The sequence below is a fragment of the Acomys minous genome (assembly GCF_964271855.1).
Source record: "Acomys minous genome assembly, chromosome: 17".
Lineage (NCBI taxonomy): Eukaryota > Metazoa > Chordata > Mammalia > Rodentia > Muridae > Acomys > Acomys minous.
Window position 1 is genome coordinate 33,456,523 of NC_140500.1, and position 16,519 is coordinate 33,473,041.

The window sequence follows — 16,519 nt, forward strand, 5'->3', positions numbered from 1 at the left end:
CCTTTATATTCTTTTCTTATATAAGTTCCATCAAGAACTGAAAGCAAAGCACGAGGCAACTCACGAGTTTTTAAAATGAGAAAGTATTTTAGCACAGAAGTTGGCTGTCCTTGGTGTGATGTGCCTTCCTCCTGTAAGCCAAAAGGACTCTGTGTCCTAGAATTCCTTGCCCAGAGGACCAAGTCAAGCCAGAGCACTCAGACTCCCTCTTGTTCTGATTGGCCTTTTGAGTTTAAGCTGCTATTTTGCTGAAAGTCAGCAAAGAAAGATTATCATAGACTAGAATCTTGGAGTGAAATCATCTGAAAATGGTGGTGTTTGCCCTTGGCTGGGCCTCTGGTTTTCAGATGCCTTTGAACCATGGGAGCCTCTCTAATGTGCCTGGTGGTCTATGGAACCTAATGGTAGAGTCAGCTCTATTTGAATGGCTCTTACTTGTCTTGTTTGAGGATTAGTGTGTGAACAAAGAGTGCATCTGGCTGCAAGAACAGAGTGGCTCACACAAGTAGGGATTCCATTTGCTTATTAATATGGACTACAACATGAGATAATGATAGTTTCAGAGGTTCAGAGTTAGTATTTTCTTTGCATCCTTAGCAGCCATCCTTAAACTATATACGGCTTACCAGCTTTTTTTCTTATAAACCGTTTGCTCCCTCTAGTGCGAGAATTACAGCTTCTGTGCCATGGAGCAGGGATGTGTTTAAGCTGGAGGGACAGCAACAAGCGGTTGGATAGTTCTAATTTTATTTCTCTTGCTTGGTTAAAGCACTCTCACCAAACACAATGTAAGGTAGGAAAGGAATCAGCAGGTTACTTCAGTGAGTCAAGTCATGGCAGGTCCTTGAAGGAGAAACCATGGAAGTGTGCTGCTTTCTGGTTCCTTTGCAGACTCACGCTTAGCTCATTTTAGCTCATTCTTTTATATAGCCTGGGATAACCTGCGCAGGGAATGGTGACTCCCACTGAGGGCTGAGACTGCCTACATCACTGTTAGTTGAGACAATCCCCCACAGTGACTCCCAGTCCAATCTGTTCTGGGAAAACTCTAAAATGAGACCTCTATCTCAAGTTATTCCACTGTGTACCAAATGGACAGTTGAGGCTAAGTAGGATGGTATTGTTACCTATTTTCATTCTCCTACACTGGGAAACAGAACAATTCCCTCCTCTCAAGATTCCACTTCTCTATCACTTGTTAAAATTGGGGCCTACTTCTTTCCTAGGTATGGGGACCATCGCCATGAGAAGCTGAGTAAATAGTCTCCATTGGCTTCAGTCAGTGACAGCTATGGCTTCTCAAGTTTGTCATTTTGGACAAAGTTAGGGACACACACTAACTAGAAGAAAATAGCAGGCTGTTGAGGATATATCTTGTAAATACATATTGAAACAAACTACGATGCATCACATGCCACAACACAAACTTTAAGATTTTGAGACATCATTCAAATCAGGTTTCCAGGCATGATTTAGTGAAGCTGCACGCATTCAACCTCCCACAGGCCAGCGTGTCCAACTGGGTAATTGACTTCTCTCAGTCTTGCCATCCTCTGACCCATTGTCCACAGGGTGACGGGGCTGATCTCTGAAGTTCACAATGATCGCCAATCTTTACTCTTAATATGTGTGGCTGGAAACCCTCCTCTGGGGCATCTCTGAAGCTGTTTTCAGAAAGGTCTGAGACTCACTCTAAGTTACACTATCCCATGAACTCTGGGTCCCATATTGAAAGACTGAATAAAAAGAGGGCAATATTCATCCCTGTCTGCTTCCTGACTACAGATATGATGTGAACAATCTCCTCTTACTCCTGCCACAAGACTTCCCCACTGTGAGAGACTGCGTCCTCAGATAACGAGCCCAAGTAAGATGCCTTTGTGAAGGTGTAAGTGACTTTTCTTTTTTTCTTTTTTTTTAATTTTTCCAAGATATATATTATTTTATTAATTTGTTCTTGTTACATCTCAATGGTTATCCCATCCCTTGTATCCTCCCATTCTTCCCTCCCTCCCATTTTCCCCTTATTCCCCTCCCCTATGACAGTTCCTGAGGGGGATTACCTCCCCATGTATATGCTAATAAGGTATCAAGTCTCTTCTTGGTAACCTGCTGTCCTTCCTCTGAGTGCCACCAGGTCTCTCCCTCCAGGGAAAATGGTCAAATATGAGGCACCAGAGTATGTGAAAAAGTCAGCTTTGGCAAATTTTCAGACAAAGATAAGTTAAGAAAAGAGTGTTTGTTTCGATTCACAGTTTGAGGGTAATTATGACAGGAACGTGAGGCATCTCGTCTCGCTATATCCATAGCCAGGAGAGAGAGAGATAGAGAGAGAGAGAGAGATAGAGAGAGAGAGAGAGAGAGAGAGAGAGAGAGAGAGAGATATGCTGGTGCTCACTCCCTTTTTATTGAACAGTTCCCACTCTTACATCAGAATTCTTACTTCAATTAGTCCAATCTAGAGAAACCCTCACAGGTAAGTTCAGAGGTCCTTTGTTGCCTAGTTGATTCTACATCCTGGCAAGTTGACAGTATTTGCCATCACAGGGAGGCATTTTGTCACAGATACCAGAAGAAGTGAGTGATGCAGACAGCATCTGAAGTTGTTGCTCTCTTACTTAACATCCCTCCATGTCACCTCAGCAGTGTCAGAATAAAGTCTCAAGCTCCAGTTGTGACTTAAAAATGTTCTTACAGCCCTGGATCTTCTCCAGCCCCAGATCTTAGTCTTCCTACTCGCATTTGAAGCTGTTCCCAGAGTTGCTCAATTCTCTAGCATAACTAATCTCTCTTGCTACTGAATCCAAGACATGCTATCTTCTATGTCTGGATCACTGTGGTGCTTCTGGTACAAACTATTTCATGATATCCCTCAATACTGCCATTTCCTCTGGGAAGCCCTCCCTGGTGTCTCCCTTGCTTTATAGTCTTTTGGCATCCTCTCTTGGCATTTAGAATTCATTATCAGAAGTGCTAGAAGAGGAAGTTCTGTCCTTTCTTGAAGAGCTTGAGTGAACGGATAAGTCTCAGGCATTAGGCTGAGGAGATGACTAAGTGGGTGAAGTGTTTGCAATACAAACACGAAGATCTAAGTTTGATCCTCAGAAGGCCACATGGAAAAGGGCAGTATGGTGATATGAAGTTGTGATCCCAGGGCTGGGGAGGTGGAGCCTGGCAGATACCCAAGACTTGCTGCCTAGCCATCATAGACTACTTAGTGAGTTTCAGGCCAGCAGGAAGACTTATTTCAGTAAATAAAGTAGACGACACCTAACTGATAAAATCTGAGATGGCCCTTTGGCTTTTACTCACACATGTACACTTGAACATACATGAACAAACACTTAAACACACACAGAGAGAGGAGAGGAGGAAGAGGGAGAGGAAGAGGAAGAGAGTAACCTTAGACCTTAGGAAATGAAAAATAGTGAATCAGAAATTGATAGGTATTTGAGTAGGGCCTGATATGACCTCCATATCCAGGCTAATATGAAGATGAAATGGAAGATGAGACTAGAAATTATTTCTATGAACATCACCCCTCTCTCTTAACTGCTTATGTCTTATTTTGGAAAGGAGTCTGTTGTCTCATATTTAAATGTGTGCTGGTTTGATTCCTTTCTACTTTACAAATAAGTGAGTGTTCTAGGATACTCATTCAGCCTATTTTCCTCAAAAAATGCTTTACCAGGCTTCTTAGCATCTATTTCAGGCAAGTCAGAAATAAGCTATAGGGAAGAGTGCTCACCGGAACTGCAGGAACTAGGCTATGGATAACTCCAGGGTCGCTATACACAGTTTATAAGGAAGCCAGGAAAGGCAGAGGCATCAGCTGAGCTCCTGTAGCTAAACTTAAGGCACCTCATAAAGCCCAGGCTTGTGAGTTAGTAGATGTCTTGTTTCTTAAGAAATTCGAGTTGAGATTTTGTTATTTGTAATGAATCATGAATGGGGAGTTAAATTGGAAGTGATAAGATTGGTTGTGACAAGAAGGTTTGTATTCATCCATATGGCAATAGGGAGGAATATTTACTTCTCTCATAGCACCAAATAGTCAACTATGAGAAAAAGAGGAGGTAAGCAAAGGGTCAAATAAAAATGAAAGGTGCTTTTTTGTTGCCTCAGTGCACCTCGTGAGTTGTTCTGCATGTTTTGCTCTGTTTTCCAAGGATGGGACTCCATTTCCAATGGACAAAAGATAGACAACATTCGGAAAAATGATTCTGCAAGTGCCATTTTGCCAATTTAAATTCTCTGAAAGTCAATTTGGCAAAGGTATCTATTATAAGCTTTAATTTAAATTCAAAGTGAATGATATAAAATACATCCTGAAATATATAAAAATTGAAGAGAAATTATTCCCTTCATAATGAACATTTAGTTCCAAATGACAAAGTGCATTATTCTGAATATCATGTTCAATGGCCAAAGCTATTGACCCATTAAACTTTTGTCTTCCACTACAAAATTACAATGAGTAGATTTGTTGTGTTTGGCTCAATGACCCTTTGGTAACTAGGCTTCCAAGTTGGCCTTGACTTTGATGATTGGCAGCAATGACTCCCCCTTCTTCTTTATATCTTTTGAAGCACTTGAATTTCCAGTACTATCTGGGCTTTTTTTTGTACAAGGAGAGGGATCCAATGTTTGTGCAAGATTATATGTGGGAAATAGGACATTATTCACAGGGAGAGATCACAGTGCACAGTGTACAGCTGCTCAGTAGGTTGCCTACACTACAGTCCGTGCCCAAGACTCTGAGCCAATACAAATCAGCCACATTTATGTGATCACTGGGTTTCATAAACACTGTTGTGATTTAAAAAACACCTAGCTTTTAGTATTGATTCAGATATGTACTAGCTTACATATCTGTCAGTGAAGCTATGCTGTGTTGCAGTATGCATTATCTCATGTCTCAATGTCCTATCACAGGCTAGTTTATTAAGAAAAATACTGTTGTGTATATGTGCTTGTGTGTCGGTGTGTGTTTGTGTGTGTGTGTATGTGTGTGTGTGTGTGTGTGTGTGTGTGTGTGTGTGTGTGTGTGTGTGTGTTCTGTGTATGAAAGCACATCTGCTATGGCACATATATGGAAGTAAAAGGAAAACTTTGTGGAACTGTTTCTTTTCTTCCACTTTTAGTTTGGTAATAGGGATCAAACTCCAATCACTAAGGTTTCATAATAAGAACCTTTACATTTTGGTCATCTAGAAAGTCTATAATGCTATTTCTGGATGATGTTCCATGGCCAGTATGAGTCAGGATGGGGAGAGTCAGGTCATCATTGCCATCATGGAGGGTCCCTGTAAAATGTATCAATGTATAGCTATACAGATTGAACACATGGATTCCTTGGTCAGGTTGTTAGGGAAAGAGAAAATACTGACAGAGAAGCATAAGCTCTAAAAATCTTCTCATAAGTCACATTTACATTTGTATTCTATTATCCCAGGCAAATGACACTGATATACTTCAAGAGACCAGGCGATGCTGCTTCTTCAGTTTATTTAGAAGCAAGCAAGATATTGGAGAACATTAGTATTGTCAAGCAAAGATAATTGTTCTGTTCCTCTGTGAAGTCATCTATAACATAAGGCTAATAACATTCATGTCATTGAGCTGTCTATGAAGTTACAAATGAAATAAAGAGTGGAGAAAATCTGAGTGTTTTCTTTGGAAACTAATCCATAAATTAACTCTTAACATTGTTGGCACACACACACATGCACACACAGAAACAGACACACACACATATATTCACATATACAGAATCTATTGTGATGGGGACTATATGGGAGCAGAAACGATTATAGCTGTTAACACACTGAGGCAGAATAGGATACATTATATATTATATTATATATTATTACATTATATTATTAATATATTATATTAATAAGTATTATATTATGTAATATATCATATTAACATAAATTAAGTATATACTATATTTTAAAATATAGGTATTGGGGCTGTGGAGATTGTTCAGTCAGTAAAATGTTTGCTGTGCCAGCATGAGAACATAGGTTAAGATTTCCAGTTCTCATGTGAAAGGCCAGATGTGAGATGTGGCAGTGTACACCTATAACCCCAGTATTGGAAGACAAGGACAGGAGGGTTCCGGAGGATGACTAGCCAGATATCTAGGCAACTGGTGAGCTCAGGATTCAGTGAAAGACTTTGTCTCAGAACCTGAAGTGGGGAAGCAATAGAGGAAGACACCTCATGTCAATCTCTGGCCTCTAAATTTTCATATAAGGGCACTTGTACCTATACAAATATGTGCATACACATGTATATCCATAACATAAGAACATATTTAAAATGTGTCATTTATGTAGGAGATCAAATTAACCAATTTTCACTGAATTGAATAAGTGGTCACTTTACATTTCTTACCCTCTTCCTTCCTTGTCAGTAGTAATATCAACCACCTATTTGAGCTGAGTAGTTAGGCATCATCCATAACACTTTCTTTTCCTTTTCTTTCTGTTCCAGTCAGTTATATATGCATGTACACTACCTGCTTCAAAGTCATATTGTTGTTATGGGTAGAATTTTTGTGTGCCCTTCACCTTGCATTCATATGAGGAAGTCATAGCCCAGTAAGGCAATGTTAGAAAGGAGAGACTTTGAGAGATGATTAAATTTTGATTTGGTCATGAATGTAGAGCCCCATGTGATGGGACCCATGCCTTATTAGGAAGAGAAATAAATACCAAAGCACCTTTTTCTCCATATGAAGACACTGCAGGAAGTTTGCCCTTGTAAGCCTGAATAAAAGCCCTTGTCAGACACACAAGGCAAGTTAAGCCTTTCTCTATATTATATCCATTAGTAGTTCTTTTAAAAATCATTTTATCATTTTACCAAGACTTGTAGAGCCCACTGCTGGAAAAGACAGACCTTCTGCAGAATGATGTATCTCTTCTAAGTGTGTGGGCATTCTCCAGAGTCCATCCCATTCGCTTCCACTGGCCTCCAGTTCCCAGAGCCTAAGCTCCTAGTGTACAGTCAGGTTGCTTCCTGGTGATGTTCTCTCTATGTCCAAGTGAAATGTCATCAAAATGAGGTAAAAAACAAATGCCAGTGTTGTCATCTCTTCCTCCAGTGGCTTCCCAGGGCTCATGCTTTGCCCAAAAAATCAAGAACCATTGACTTCTGTATGACTTTTCCTTGACCATGAACAAGTACCTGACAAAAGGCAGTGTAAAGGGTTACTTTGGCTCATGATTCTGGGAATTGAGTCCATCCTGGTGGCAAAGCATGGCAACCAAAGCAAAACAAGTCACAGCGTGATATCAGAGTCTTCCCTGCATCTATGTGGACTAGGAAGCATAGGGAGATGAGTGTTCATACTGAGTCAGGAGCACCAGCCTCTGGGACGGTGGCTGTTACTTTCTCAGTTAAGTCTGAAATATGGATGTGGCCAGAGGCATGTCTTCTTGGCTTGAAGAGACACAAAAGACAAAGAAGCCCTCCTGTAGCTCAGTGTCTCCTAATCAAAAATTAAAGGGTAATATTTTGTGGGGTTGTCATAGTAACAGTGTGCAGTATGCTCTCACTGGTGGCAGACATAATTAATCAAGCATAATGCTTTTCTACACTAGCTCCACTTACCCTCCTCATCTCCTTTTTTTCTGAGGCAGCCATTCACAGTAAGCTGAGCACTGGAGAAACAGGGCAGTGGTAGAGCACTTGCTTCCCACACATGAGACTCTGAGTTTGATTCCTAGGAAGACCAAATAACAATACAACACTCCCCCCCCCCAACACATTTACGTATAACACTCACTTCTACCAGGATGACTACTTAGACTCCGTGGTGTCCCAATTACTGCATCTCAATCACTTAGAAATTGGGAAGACATAAAGAGTTTCAGAAGGTCAAAAAGAACACGAAATGCCTGATTGAATTCCTAACACCCTCCCTCCCTCCCTCCCTCCCCCCTCCCTCCTTCCCTCCTTCCTTTCCTATAATACTATTAAGATGTAATCAAGAATTGAGGTCCTGCCAGCTTTTCCTCTTCCATATTAGCAAGTTCATTTGTGTTATCATGTTCTATTTTTTAGGTAGCCGTGCTGATGATATTCCAGGAATGTAGCCTTTCTGATACTTCTAAGAGACATGGTATAATCAATTATGGAACTCTAATACAGGGACACTCACATTTGCTGCCAGTATTATAGATGGACATTTTCATAATGTTTATTACATGTTGCTGATTTTTCTTATATATTATTTTGGCTACACAGACTCTAACAGCTTCAGAAAATGCAGAATTAAATTGTTCATGGTTGGAAGCATTTATATTTAGTTTCACTTTCTTATTAAAAGGTGTTTATCTAATTTTGGTGTTATAGTAAGGCAAAGAAGATGGTGATATGATGAGGGAGATGGACTCTGCTCTGCCAATATTCCTCAAGGAACCAGAGGCAGACAAAGGAAAGGAGAAGGGGAAAGTCAGCCTAAATCAGACATTACCCAAGTCAGCACCTGTCACTTAGTATTCCACTGATAAAAGCCAAGTTAGAACAGCCACCTTAGCGCTGAGCACTTAAAGCACCAGTTAGCACATAGCACATCCCTGAAATGAATTTAAACCCAAGACTCTGGCCCACCCTTCGAGGGAGACAGGATGAGAGAACACCCTGCAGAGCCACCTGACCTATGCACTAAGCTGCACTAGGAATAGTCCTGAGCATGGATCTTCTAGAACACTCAGGTTTGAATGCTACTGGTGTTGGGGATTGTATGTGATGATGCCAGGCAACTGTTACTTTTTTTTTTTCCTGCCACCAAGCTCAGTTTCACTGCTGGAAATATTTTGATTTTTTTCCCCACATGCCACAGATCAACATTTTCTGTTTCAAATAGAGTCTTTTTTATTCAAAGGCCTCACACTGGAATGGGTAAAAACCTAAAAAATGCCTTTGGGAAATTAGCAGCATCATTTTCTTAGTCACTTTCAGCCTATTAACATCATCCTGAAACTTAGACACTAACTGGGGGATGTTCTGCTCCCTAAGGTCTGCTTCTTTGTTGCTTCTGCTTTTAGGAATAACTCAAGAAGAGTAAGTGTGGTGGGGAGGGTGAGAATTCTTCCCAGCACTTTCAAGGGAAGTAAAATCTTTTTTTAAAAAAGTATGGGCTAGAGAGATAACAGTTCAGCAGTTGAGGGCACTCACTGCTCTCGCAGTGTACCCAAGTTTGGTTCCTAGCATCCTTATCAGGAAAGGTACAACTTTGATGAAAACTCCAGTTGATCCAGGGCCCCCTTCTGGCCCCCGCAGGTGCCTGTATTCATGGGCACAACCCCACACAGACTCACACACATACATCTACACATAATTTTGAAAAGAAAAATCCTTTAAGATATTGAACACTGAGTGACTTCACGTGTTCACAGAGCTCATGAATCAGGCCATGCTTGTGTTTGTGAAAAATCATTAAGAATTACCAATAATTGAGATTATTTACATTCAACGCCATCCCTGAAGAAGCAGCTTTATTGTATTACTGAGAGATGATTAATATATAACAAGGATTAAAGATTGCAGCACAGCAGGTAGGCCTCTTAACCGATATGTCATTACGCTGATTACAAAGGTATGCAAATGTTATAAACAGAAAAAAAGAGGTGTTTTTCTTTTATGCTAATTTTAGTCTGGCCCACCTGTGCATTAATTAACTCATATTCAATTAGTTAGTTCACCAAGGCAGAATTCTGTCTTGTCAACTTGCCCTCTGTGGCACACAAGGCAGTTGTAACTTTTTGTAATTTTAAACCCACATTTTTAACCTCTGATTTTTCATTCTTAAGACATAAAAATCCAGACAAACAAGTTTTATTGCCTGAAGGGAGTTTGGAGGTGTCATAGTACTATTTTGTCAAGGATCTGCCTTTCCTAGCCAGTCCAACAAATTAGAGGAGTGGTTCTGGTTGCATGGCTATCGTGATATGTTCATTTGTTAGGCTGGTGACTGTCCAGGAAGCTTCTTTATTTCTTAATAAAATATTTTGTTTACTTTTAATTATGTGTATGTACATGTGGCTTTGTGTGGGTATATGTATCTGAGTGCAGTTGCATCCAGAAATGTCAGGTCCCCAGGAGCTGGAGTTATAGGTAGCCAAAGTCCCTTAAGTGAGTCCCTCGGTTATATGATTTTAACTGCTGAGACAACTCTCCAGCCTCCATCCTTAATACCTTGTGTTAGATAGTTTGATGTCAACCTGACACAAGCTAAAGTCATCTGAGAGGAGGAGACCTCAATTAAGAAAATGCCACCATAAGATTGTAGGCAGCTCTGTAGAACATTTTGTTTTCAATCAGTAATTGGTGGGGAGGTCCCAGTCCATTGTGGGTGGTATCTTCCCTGGGCTGGTATTCTTAGGTCCTATAAAAATGTAGGCTAAGCAAGACTTGGGGAGCAAGCCAGTAAACAGCACCCATCCATGGCCTCCGCACTGGTTCCTGCTCCTAGCTTCCTGTTCTGCTTGAGTTACTGGCATGACTTCCTTCAGTGATTTGGAAGTGTAAGGCAAATAACCCTTTCCTCCTCAACTTGATTTTTGGTCATGGCGTTTCATCACAACAATGGAAATTCTGATCAAGACATATCAGTACCCATCTTTGCTTCTATTGAAAGCCAAGACCAGATGCAGTAAGGATAAATACCTTTAGATGTATTTACACAGAGGTGAAACTGGCTAATTACAACATCTCACCTGCCAATTAAAAGGAATATGTGCAAAGGAATCAGTGTGACTTCAGTGGGAATGACAGGTGGGCTACTTGGGAATGCTCATTGGTAAGTAAGAAGCACTGGTGACTTCGATCTGGATTACCTACCCTGCATGGAAGTGTGTATTCTACCTTTTGGCCCTAAGACCAAGCCACATGTCACTGTTTTCTGAAGCCTCAGTATTATCAGTGGCCATAATTAGGCTGGGTATTTCCAGGTTCTTGGTCTCTGGTTCAACATTAAAATAAAAGCCTGTACACAGTAAAGTATGGAAGAAGCATTATTCAAAGCAAAGGGATAGAGCAGGTTAGAAATAAACCACAGGAGAGCAGTGAGTCACATGGGTGGAAATACTCAACTGGTTCCAGAGTATTGCTTGAACCTTCTATTTGTGGGGTCTATGGGAAGGAAGGGCTAATTATTAAGGATTTTAGTTGGCATATTTCTCTCTATGATTGACAAATTAGCTTATATAATCACTTTTCTACTGAACATATCCCTTCCCCCAATGAACCCAATTTCATTCATATACAGTCCCAATAATGTATAAGATAGTAAATATGAGATTCTCCCTAAAATTTCACTTGGAAAAACATTTTCCCACTTCAAGTTGAATAGGCCTTTTCAATCCTGGAACAGTCTATAAAGAGAGCATGGTGGAACAGAAGATGAGTTGGATGGTCATTAAGGGGAAAAGAAGCATTCATTGCTCAAGATGGGGGTGTGCTTGCAGCTCCACTCTATGGGAATTGCTAAGAGGTTGTTAGTAAATTATTAAGAGAGGTTTGTGCAGAGTGGTGTTTATAAGTAAATGTCTCAGAATTTCAAGTTCGTTATTAGAAGATGGAATTACATACCACATAACAAGTGGAGTAAGCTATATGCCTGCCTCACTAGTGCTGGGACTACCGCAGTTGTCCACCCATTGGGTCTGGAGTCAGACATCCTTGGTTTAAAGGCAAATTTTGCCAAATGTAGCTGAGTAAACTTGACAAGATTTTATCTTTCTATGACTCCAGTCCCTCAAAAAGAATATTAGAGAGTATTTAATCTGTGAAGTTATGAGCAAGGTTTAAGGAAATAACATATAGACTGACAAATCCTTACATAGTGTCTGTGACAAAGGAGGTGCTCAGATAATGTGTACTTGCATTTATATAGGAATGGAAACATGTGCCTGCACCTTTAGTTCATAATCCACCTTTTATTTTCATCATGGAAACCCAGGGAACCATGAAGAATAGTCCTGCCATGTTGGCATTTATAATTCACAAGCCCCCATCATTATCATTCCAGGTGAAGCTGAGGTGAAGTCATCGCAGAGTTTAGTGTGAGAACCATAAGGCAGAGGCTAGAGGATCTGTAAACCAAAGATGGCTTCTCTCATAAATTGCTTCCAGAATTCATATTCTCTTATCTTCCATGTGCAAACCCAGATGCAATACTGATAAGATATAATTGGGTTGTTAGTTTTCTTTTCTTCATTGACTTAAGCAAGACAGAAGACGTCAGTAAGGGCTAAACCTACAGATTCAGGAACTAGTGCCTCCCTGACCTTTCCTGTCTCAAAGTTTACATTTTCTTATGTCATGTGATTTTTGTTTTATTTTGTTTTGTTTTCAAGACCCACAGGAACAGTGCCTCTGCCTGACCTGTCCCAGGCAGTTATTTTACTCCTCACCTCTGTTCTCAGCCATGTGTAGATACATTTTATCCTTCCCACACACCTTTTGTCATAGTATGAACGTTAAATATCCCCCACAGGCTTACATGTTTGAACACTATTTCCTCAGTTTATGGTGCTATTTTTGGAGGTTGTGGAACCTGTAAGGGTATGTTCTATCTGGATCAAGTGGGTGGACCTTGAGTTTTATAGTGAGCTATGTTTTGTTTCTTCTCTTTGATTCCTGGTCCAACCAGGCAGAAAAAAAAACACTTTATTGACTGCAATGTCATTCTTCAATGCTTTATGCCTTAATTAAGTAATAATAGGGTCTTTTGTAACCACATATAGTTCTTTGACTATGGTTATCTCTGGGCTAATTTGATCTGTTAGGTCTAATGCAGACATGAGACAAAATCATTTTTGTGCTCCAAAGTCCATGTAATACCTGCAAAGGTTTTCTAACTATCAAGAGATTTCCTCTGGAAGTGAAGACTAAGAGCATTATGTTAGAATTTGAGTACAAGGCTACGTTTGCCATTCTCCTTTTATGATTTGTTTCTTGGATTAGGTCAATGTTTTTACAGTGGTTCATTTGGGATATGCCAGGCTTTTGTGGGTTCAGTGTTAGAGGTTATTGCCAATGGTATTTGTTATTCCCTACAACCTAATAGCAAAGCCGTACTTATCAAGAAACAGTTTTGCTGTCAAACATGGAGAAGCTGTATGCTATCTAAATAGAAACTTCACTCTACTGAGTGTAACTTATGGTGGTAGAAGACAAGCTTTACACAGAAGAGAAAGTTTATCATATATATCACCTAGCTAAAAACTTTGTAAACTACAACAGGGTCTTGCCTGCAAGCTACACTGGTGTAATAGTGGCACAAATGTTCTGGTGGTAAACAACCATATTTTTTACAATAGAACTTAAGGTCCACTTTATGAGATGGAACCCATACCTGACTCTGCTAAAATGGCCAAGAATCTGTTACTAAATAGGTCATTGACCTATGGGGAAAACATGATCTATTGTTCAGCTAGAGGAATGTAGATATAAAATGACCACCAATGACATATTGCTATACCCCCATATCAGTGCCTCACTCAGCATAATCAGAAAAAGATTTTCTTGAAGTATATGGGGATTAGCACAAAGGCTCATAAGTGGACAATGTGCAGAGGGTGACAGACTTTACAGCAGCCAATCCTAAATGAGATTCCTTCATCGAACCCCTCTCTGCAAGGCTCAGAGATTTAATAAGAGGTGGTGGAAAGATTATAAAAGCCAAAGGTGACAAATGATTCCAAGGGAACAGTTTCTTCCAGATAAAATAGGACCAACGTACATATGAACTCACACAGATTATGGCAGCGCACACAAGACCTACACACACGAAACAAGTTCAAGCTGGATGGAGTCCCAGCATGAAAGAAGGTAGAGAACATGGAGACTCTCTCCTATTGGTACCCATTTACAAAGAGAAAATGAGTTTTATCCAATGGATATTATGGGTATTATCAGCCACCTTCCATGGAAGGGCCCTTACCCCATAGTAGTTGTCCTACACCCAAGCTTCAGAGTTTTTGTTCTTTTCTGACTTTTTTGTCTCATTGGTCTTTTGCTTGTTGTGATTTTCATTTTTGTGTTTTTGTGATTTTTATTGAGTATACTTTTTCCATACACTATATTCTGAACATGGTTTCTCCTCCTCCAAATCTTCCTCACATCCTTACCCACACAGATCCTCACCTTTCTCTCTTTATCTTTAGAAAACAAACTAAAGGCAAACAAATCAGAGGGGTAAAAAACAAACAAAAAAGAGAAAGTGTAACACACAGACACACACACACACACACACACACACACACACACACACACACCTATTAAAACACAACCCTGGAAATCATAATATATAAGTAGAAGACCATTACGGCAAAAGAATGCCCAAATAAAGTAATATCAGTTGAAAATACCATTGTGTTCTTTTGTGTGATTGTTTGTTTTTGTTTTTGAGAAAGAGAGAGAGAGAAAGAGAGACAGAGACACAGATAGAGAAAGACAGAGAGAGATAGAGAGGGAGAGAGGGACAGAGAATAAAGTTTGATTAATATGGAGTTTAGGTGGATTTCAGAAGAGTTGGGGAGGGTAAAGATATGATCAAAATGTATGAAAAGAATTTTAATTTTTTTAAAATACAAAATAGTGTATGTAAAGAATTCCTGGATGGTTAGGCTTACTGAGCTTAAGGAATTTGCCCAATATTCAAGGCAGTCACTAGTTTCTGAAGCATGTGGAAAAATAAAACATGACTGCTAAAGCCAGAGAATACATGGAATAGGGAAAGGGACAGGAAAATATAATATCTGGATAACAGGAAGGCTCTTTCCTGTACTTAGCAAAGATATTCAGGCACCTTTCCACTGCGCACCTGCACTCTGGGGAAGGAAGTGACTGGCACAGCATAGACTCCTAGCTAGCTGGAAAACATCACTAAAGAGTGCTAAGTCTTCAGAGTGTCTAGGATTTGCTGCCTCAGTAACCATGGCCTTTTTTGTACCTTGATGAAAATCAGTCAGCTTGTTTAGACAACATAATGGAAATTATCGTTTGAAAATACTGCTTTCATGCCAATCTGCTCTTTTTATCTATCAACTTTTGTAGTGACTTAAAAATCCCCCTTCCCTCAATTTACACACATCTCTAATGTTAAGACAGTTATTTCAAAAAAAGAGTTAGACTTGTATATCAAGGGCAGCTTTAAAGTCTTAAATAGATCCAATAGATGAAAGTCAGTGGGAGATAGATTTCTGTGGACAGTTTTTTAAAAAAAGAATGGTTTAAAATACCAATTGGAAGATTAACTAGACCAAAGAAGCAGAAATAGTTCATCCTTTATGGAAACTCCAATGCATACTTGGCTGCCTGGAGCGCCAGACTGGGGAGGATCCTGAGGCGGATACTTGGACTCACAGGGAGAATTTGCTGTGACTGTTCAGTGGCACTCCCTGACTTCAGAGGGATGTACTAGGGTGGACACACTAGGTCAGAATCTCTCAGACTCTGTCCATACATGGCAGCTTGTAGCACATTACGAAATGGCCCTCTGAGTGTGGTAGCTTATACCTGTAATCTCAGCACTTGATGGACTGAAGCAGGAGGATTGCTCCCAGTTTTATGCCAGGTTGGGCTATATAGTAAGTTCCTGGTCAGCCTGGACAATAGAGTGAGACCCTGCCTCAAAATCAGACCAACAACAATAAAGACAAAAAATGGCAACTAGGATATAAGTATTTGCTTTGCATTCAGAGTGTAGCTAGTAGAGTGAAAATGCAAAACTGCTGAAAAAATCCTCAGGGATCAACAAAACCTTTCCATAAGGAGCTAGTTAGTAAATATTTTGTACTTTGCAGGCGTGTACTCTGTGAGGAAACTACTTAGAGGAAGAAGTTACAGGCAATCTGAAAATAATGGGTGTGGCTGTGTTTCTGTGAAAATTTATTTATAAAAACAAGGGGAGGGTTATATACAGACAATGAGACATAGCCTACTGACTCTTGGCATAAGGGATTCTTAAGAAATAACTATCACTCTATGGACAATTTGGATTCTGAGAGATATAAAAGCATAAATGTAGAATTGAAGGGAGAGTGAGTATTTGATATGAAACCATCTGCAGAGAGTCTGCTCAGCCTTTCTCATCTTGCCTGTAGGGTGAGCGACGTCTCTATTTGTCAGCAGTTACATTATGCAGTGAGGACTGTGAGGTGATGTGCTAGATAACACGCAGCAAGGGATAGTCAGGGATGTTCTGACCTTTGTCTCTGCTGATGGAGGTTTTTCCGCAAACATCGGGGCATCTGATGGGCACTGAGTGAAACAGCAAATGGTTTAATATACCGATGTCTCTCTCACTAATAACATATTTAGCTTGTCAGTCAACACATTCTTGAGGACACGTTATTATGGTTTTTTTTCTCTCTCTGCAGCATTCTTGCATGAGTCTGAATATTTGCAAATAGCCAAAATAGAATGAAAGTCCTGCTATTTGCATTTGTTTTCTATTTTGGTAGCTTTGTTTCCAGAGGCAGTTCAGAATTGTTGA

The 16,519-nt window shown here is 40.0% G+C and overlaps 1 protein-coding gene across 5 annotated transcripts in view; it reads left to right on the top strand.

Annotated features, from left to right (window-relative positions):
• The window catches only part of LOC311588257 (uncharacterized protein), a 286,185-nt gene that overhangs the window by 122,466 nt on the left and 147,200 nt on the right, over positions 1–16,519 (top strand). For 3 of the 5 annotated variants that reach the window (XM_084765780.1, XM_084765783.1, XM_084765784.1), the window contains one exon: positions 1,786–1,856. The exons of the other annotated variants lie outside the window; for them this stretch is intronic. The gene's annotated coding sequence lies outside the window, so the exon portion shown is untranslated. Of the gene's footprint in view, positions 1–1,785; positions 1,857–16,519 lie in introns of those variants that run through there. 5 annotated transcript variants of the gene reach the window in all.